This window comes from Solanum tuberosum, unplaced genomic scaffold (assembly GCF_000226075.1).
Source record: "Solanum tuberosum cultivar DM 1-3 516 R44 unplaced genomic scaffold, SolTub_3.0 scf00236, whole genome shotgun sequence".
Classification (NCBI taxonomy): domain Eukaryota; kingdom Viridiplantae; phylum Streptophyta; class Magnoliopsida; order Solanales; family Solanaceae; genus Solanum; species Solanum tuberosum.
The window spans coordinates 777,389-785,312 of NW_006239160.1; positions in this window are offsets into that span (position 1 = coordinate 777,389).

The window sequence follows — 7,924 nt, forward strand, 5'->3', positions numbered from 1 at the left end:
TAAACGACGTATCTTAGGGGCTAAACGAAATAAGCGCAGACCAAAAGACCCCTCACTTAACTGTTGTCGGAGTGGCTGATGGACGGGAGTGATGGGCCGTCATTCAATCGACGGTCCGTTGATTGGAACCGTCGGTCGAGTCTGCCCGACAGGGCTTCCTTAAAACGAGCATAACTCTTTACTCGGAGGTAGGAATTAAGCAAACTCGGTGGCGTTGGAAAGACAATTCAATTATCTATCATATAATAGGTCATGGGACACACAATCCTTTTGTGCTAAAGTAATGACCATCTGAAGTTGACCCATCAATAATTTTCAGCTAACTGGTTGTTGACCCTAACTTACGGTCAGACCTACGGATCGTGGATCGATTGATGGTCCGTGCTGGTCGACCGTAGTTTGTGTCAGAGGCTGGGTAAATGAGGTCTCAATCCATGGAGACAGACCACGGACCATGGTTTGATCTACGGACCGTGGGTCTGTCCGTGAGTCGGGACTTAGCCAATTTTCTGAGCTGGTTTGGGGAGGGGTTGCAGTGGTGAACCACGGGCCGTGGTCTGACCTACGGTCTGTGGATGGCAACCGTGGGTTGCACCTGCAACTTCTCAAAATCTGCATTTTTGGTCTGTTTCGGATACGGGGTGTTACACCATGGATACTCCTGTAGCAAGGGGTGAAACTTTAAACCTTGAAATGTGTCCAAAGTCTGAAAAAGAAAAGGAAGACATGCCTCGAGTTCCTTATTCTAGTGTTGTCAGGAATTTGATGTATGCTATGATGTGTACTCGCCCCAACATTTGCTATGCTGTGAGTCTAGTTAGCAGATATCAATCCAATACTAAAAGAGATGAAAGCAGTAAAGAGAATATTCTTATACTTGAAGGGAACTACAGATCATACACTATGTTATAGTGAATTTGATTTATTCATAAGAGGTTATAAAGATGTTGATTGGGCTGGTGACCGGAATGATAGAAAATCAACATCTGGTTATGCTTTCTTACTAAATGGTGGTACTATTTCATGGAAAAGTAAGAAGCAAACTTGCACAGCTCTTTCAACCAAGGAATCTGAATTCGTGGCTTTTACGTCTGTAGTACAAGAAGTTGTTTGGTTAAAGAGATTCTTTGAGCTTTGAATATTGTAAAAAATTCTAAGGGTCTCATGATTCTATATTGTGATAGTCGAGCGGCTATTGCATATACAAAGGATCCAAAGTATCACATCAAGATTAAACACATCAAGTATAACTTTGTTAGAGACGTAGTGGCAAGTGAAGTGGAGAAATAACTTTGCAATACATTCATATACGTGAAATGATAGTTGATTATTTTACAAAGGTCATCTCTAGAGACTTGTTTGGAAAACATGTTAAGGCTCTAGGTTTGTAGGATTTGATGATATTTCAGTATTGTAAAATAACTTGATTCTTATAATATTCTCTTATATATAATATTATTGGATTTATATTCAAATATAATATGCATGTGATATTTTGTAAGAAATAAAGTGTGTCGAACAAGTCGCGAGATTGGCTCTCTCACACGAGCAATCGCCTCTTATGTCGAGGAATGTGAAGAGATGAGTTTCGCCACCATATTATGACTTGTTTTATGAGCCAGGCAAAAGTTTCTCTAAGAAAATGAATTTAAGGATCACTGAAGAGAGAAACTAGGGTTAAAACATCTCGAGGTATTTAGACCAAGGTCGGTACGATATTGGATAATCGAAAGAATGAGACACATATACCAATATAAAATGTAAACATTGTAGCACGTGTTTCATACCACGTGTGTCAAGCGATCAATGGGTCAATGATAGAATGGTTCTCTGATTCTTCATTGTGTGAGACCCCGAAAGGTTAAAATGACTTTTCAATGAAATACCCTTTGACCTTTTACTGTTTCTTGAAGTTTCGATCGATGTTGCTACTTTAGCATGTTACTAATAGCCATGAGTGATTCGGCAATGCAGTGCATGTCTAAGAAAACATTTCATATGGAACATATAGATTCGAGTAGAAAGGGAAGATGATTAAAATAAACAATTTAACTTGTATAGATAAGATGGCTATTACACTCGAGTGTAATTGTGTTTATAAAGTTAAAACATGAACTCAAGCTCATCTTTTAAGGAGGTTGAGGGATCGAATAAGTAACTACTGAAGTAGTGAATGATGTATGGGGTATTGTGAGTAATAGTGTCCTTAAAATAGTAGTGAATTCTTTCCACATATGATTGGATTCCTATGTAGGGCTTGTAAAACCTTAAAGGTAAGATTTTCATGCTCACAGGTCGCACAAACTATTTGTCGTATGAATTGTGTGTCTGATTGATGTTGTGTTGGCTTGGGTCTTGTCCACCATGTGCGAAGCGGGAGATGTAGTTTTGGGTCATGGGTCGCTCATGTGGACCGACCCGACCAAATCTGTTTTGCCTTATAAAATTTAATTAATTGATTAATTATTTAATTGGATAATCATTTTAAAAGGATAAGGGAGAATACAGAGTAACTGTTCAACCTCCCCTTAAAAGACTCCTAGTGGGAATCACATTAGATTAATGTGAAAACATGAAAAGAGAAGACAGAAAGAACAAAAACAAAAACATTAAACAATATCGCCTTAGATCAAAGACATCCAACAAAAGAAAATTTAGTTTGTGAATCAAACTTTGATTCCTAGTGATTCAAAGAGGGATTTGAGTGCAATCCTGTCAAAGTAGCAAAATCAACGACTTCCACTGCAAGTTACCAGGTACACATCTCTTCGTTCTTTTAATCTATATATCTTACATAGGGAATCAGTTGCAACCTTAAAGGTGAGATTATAGTAGTTGTTAATCTACAAAGAAAGAACTTTATGGGTACACTTAGCCATTCACTTGCAAATGTGGATTCACTTCTTGAAGCTCACTCAAAAGGAAATAGTTTGCATGGTCCAAATCCAACAAACATAACAGAGCTCTAGTTTTTGAGATAGTTGAACTTAAGTGGGAACAATTTTGATCCACCGTTGCCAAAATTCAAGGATAGTGTGAAAGTCATTACAGATGAATATGCTCATCTTGTTGCTAAAGTAATTGTGGCGGCTACCAAAATGATCATTATAGTTGTGAGTGTACTTTTAGTGGTCTTAGTTTTTGGCACTTTTTTATTTTTTCAAGAATAGGAAAACGTGAGAAGACTCCGTTACTACTGTCATAGAAGAAGATCCCAATATATGCACTACAAATTGTAGAAACCTTGTCATTTCAACCCAAGATCTTCGAAGGGTGACCAATAATTTTGCATTTGAGAATGAGCTTGATCATGATGTCTTTGGAGGTATTTACAAAGGTGTTACTAAAGATGAAATTCAATTTGCACTGAAGAGAATGAAATCTGCGATTATCAATTGCAAGGCATTTGATTGATTTCAGGCTGAAATAGATATGCTTTTCAAGGTTTGATTTCACCATTGATTAGTTTCACTCTTGGGTTACTCCATTGAAGGAAATGAGAGGTTTTTTGATATATGAATTTATCCCAAAGGGAACTTTGAGTAGACATGTTTATTTCTTGGGAAACCTGAACTTAGAGCCTTCATTATAGATAAAGAGAATTTGTGTAATGGTTGAATTAGTTGGACACACAACTCTTGACATGAAGGAAGATATCCACAAGATCATTTGTATTATGAATAAATTAGTTGGATATTGCACTGTGTCACACCTCGAGCCTACACACTAGGTGAGACTGGCACTCAAAACCCATTGTTGGCCCCAAGCGAATTTTTGGTCTAGCTTACTTACTCAGCGGAAGAGTTAATTCGACAAAGACAAGTCTATCTAATAAACTGGAATGTTATAATGGAACATTCAACTTGGTCATTAAGGCAAACTCATGTCTTAACATATGAAATGATAAAGTCAATGAAAAGACTAAAGAACTAACATCTGACTGTCTATAAAGCCTCTAAAACAACTGAGATGGATGTCGAGACAAAACCCACGACATCCTAATGAACTAACAAGTAACTGAAAGCAATAAAGAAGTCCTCCGAAATGCAAGGAGGCTCACCAACTGACTCTGGAGTGGTCACTAGATCAACGATGAGCCAGATGCCGATCCTAGTTACATGTGTCTGCATCATAATAAGATGCAGGCCAACTGACATCAGTACATTAACTGTACGAGTATGTGAGTTGGAATGCTAAACAAAACATAGGCTTGAAAGGAATCTGAAGAACTTACCTGGCTCAACTCAACTCACCATAACTGAACTCATTTCAATATAAAGTAGTTAAAAACAAGTTTAATATAAAGAAAAACTATTTAAAACATGATGTCAACTCTGTGTGTATGCAAAGATACATATAACTCTGAAATGTATGTAAAATTACAATAAACTGTGTATTTAAGAATACAATTACTTCTGTGGGAGTTTCTCTAACCGACAACCATCAGTTAAGAGCTATTGTGATGATACACCATTTTACCTTAGACTTCCAGGGCCGTCCTATACCTTGCAGAGGCTATAGAACCTTAACTACTAAGTGGATCCACTAGTCTATGCTAAAAAGCACTAAAGGAATCATCTAAAAAGTATGACCCTTTTCTACCCATGATGGCTACATGGTTTATGGGGGTAGTGAGTTGTCTGAACTCTCCCCCATATCGGTGCTCAATACTACTCCCAAAAATATAATATTAGCTCTTATGTTTAAAAACATACTTCTTCTGTGATTTGAGATTAGTGCTCAAAAACTTAGCTCAAAGGCTATCTTGGAAATCAAAGTTTCCTTTCTTGCTTCATTTAGAAGGCAATTACTCTTTTCTGAAAACTAGCCCGAAGGCTCTTTGGAAATCGAAGTTTCCTTTCCAGGTTAAATGTGAAAACATTTTAAACCCTTTGAAAATACATAGTCCCCATATACTTTTGAAGAAATGAACTTCAAACTTTACTCTTTAATCTTTACTCAACTTTAACTTTAAGTCTTAAGACAAAGTTAAAACATTTGGAAAGACTTTTGGGAAACTCTAAGAACTTCTCTTGACTTTGATCTTAACTTTCCTTGAATTGGATTATGGATTCAAGGTTCATGATCTCATATGGATGATTTCTTGCTGTTTAGATGTACCTAAGAGTGTTGTAATCAACTAGAAAACATAGGTACGTTACTAAGAAACTAGTACGAAAAGATGGGGGACGAATGAGAAGAACTGGCGTCCCTGGCGCTCTAAGAGGCGCGGGAAGCCAGCCTTGAAACTTCAGAGAACTGGGTGGTGTGCTCTGGCTGGAGCGACGCCCCAAGACCCAAACTTCAGAGACTGTTTTTGGGAGCACTGAGAGGCGCGGCTCCCCAACCCCCTTACCCAGATTTTTACAAATTTCCTCCTTTCTTTTTCAACTCTAAACCCTCTAAACTCGATTGGTTCTTTATCCAAAAACTTAGAATCATTAATACCCTCAATATACATCAGATTCTACTTGAAAAAACAAAAATAATAACATGTATCAATCTCAAGAAAACTCCAATCAACACAACCCACAAGAATTCAACGAATTTCATCAAGAACACAAGGATTTACTTTCAAATCTAATAACTTCACTAAAATTGAATCATGATTGGTGCGTGGGTGAACTAACCCAACGCTATGTGATCTCACATACCTTGTAGGGATCACCCCCGATGAAATCCACAAGCTAAACTCGACGATCTTGACGAATCTTGCTTCTCTTCTCCTTTCTCCTCTCTTTTATCTTTTCTCCAAGCCCTAGCGTATTTTGGTAAAAGCGTAAACTGAACTAAATCTGATTAGATCCTAACTTCAATACCAAAAATGAAATAAAATAATTGGGCAAGGAAAAGACCAAACTATCCTTTCAAAATTCGGATTGGAGTTTCCTTATTCCAACAACCCAACTTCCAAAGGTCATAACTCACTCATACAAACTCGGAATTGTGTAAACTCAGCGGCGTTGGAAAGATCATTCCAAGATCTTTCCTACAATATCTGGAAATACCTCTAAATCATCCTGATATAGAATTTATGGCCGTTTGAAGTTTGGCAAAACTCAACTTATTCTAACTTAACAAAATTTCCAGATTTTCATTCTTTTCAAAAATGACTATTTCCAATTATTAGCTTCTTCCTAGTTATTTTAAATTGCAAGATGTGACAATATCTCCCCTTTGGAACATTCGTCATCGAATGAGATTACTCTTACTAGGCTAAGGGTGTAACATGCAACATTCAGTTCAAGCACCCACAAGCAAATGCAAAACAACATGCCAACTTATAAATAAGTACTAAGAAAGGATTAGTACCTTAATTCGGAACTTCTCTGGATTCGAAGAGATATGGATATTTCTTCTTCATATCCTCCTCAGCTTCCCAAGTAGCTTTTTCAACAAATTGGTTCCTCCAAAGGACTTTGACTGATGCTACCTCTTTTGTTCTCAACTTGCGAACTTGGCGATCTAGAATTTGAACTGGAATCTCTTCATAAGATAAACTATCCTTGATCCCAATATCTTCAGTTGGTATGATCAATGAAGGATCTCCCATGCACTTCTTCAACATAGAGATGTGAAATACCGGATGAATCGCGGCTAACTCTTGTGGTAGCTACAACTCATAAGCTACATTGTCAATCATCTTGGATATTCGATAAGGTCTAATATACCGGGGACTAAGCTTCCCCTTCTTACCAAATCTCATGACACCTTTCATGGGTGAAAATTTAAGATATACCCAATCATCTACTTCAGATTCTAACTCCCTTCTCCTAACATCAGTGTAAGATTTCTGACGACTCTGCGCCATTTTCAACCTCTCTTGGATCACTTTCATCTTCCCCATAGCTTGATGAACCAAATCTGGTCCTATAGGAGATCTGCATCTTCTCCCATAAAGATCTTCATAAAGAGTCATCTGTATGCTAGAGTGGTAACTATTGTTGTAAGAAAAACCTTTCATGGGTGAAAATTTAAGATATACCCAATCATCTACTTCAGATTCTAACTCCCTTCTCCTAACATCAGTGTAAGATTTCTGACGACTCTGCGCCATTTTCAACCTCTCTTGGATCACTTTCATCTTCCCCATAGCTTGATGAACCAAATCTGGTCCTATAGGAGATCTGCATCTTCTCCCATAAAGATCTTCATAAGGACCTATTTGGATGCTCGAATGGTAACTATTGTTATAAGCAAACTCAATGAGAGGTAGGTGATCATCCTAATTCCCTTTAAAATAAATCACACATGCCCTCAATATATATTCTAAAGTCTGAATAGTGCACTCTGCTTCGCCATCTGTCTGAGGATGAAAAACAGTACTTAATAACCCAAGCCTTTTTGGAATGACTTCCAAAACTATGAGGTAAATTGCGCACCTCTGTCTAAAATAATGGAGACCGGAACCCCATGAAGTCTTACCACCTCTTGAAGATGCAACTTAGCATAATCTTCTGCCGAATGACCTCTGTCTGAAATAATGGAGACCGGAACCCCATGAAGTCTTACCACCTCTTGAAGATGCAACTTAGCATAATCTTCTGCCGAATGACCTCTGTCTGAAATAATGGAGACCGGAACCCCATGAAGTCTTACCACCTCTTGAAGATGCAACTTAGCATAATCTTCTGCCGAATGACCTCTGTCTGAAATAATGGAGACCGGAACCCCATGAAGTCTTACCACCTCTTGAAGATGCAACTTAGCATAATCTTCTACCGAATGAGTAGTCTTTACTGGCAAAAAGTGGGCTGATTTTGTCATTCTGTCGACAATCACCCAAATAGAATCATGCTGCCTGCGAGACCTTGGTAAACCTATGATGAAATCCATATTAATCATCTCCCACTTCCATTCTGGAAGTTCAATATTCTGAGCCAAACCACCGGGTCTTTGGTGCTCTACTTTAACTTGTTGACAA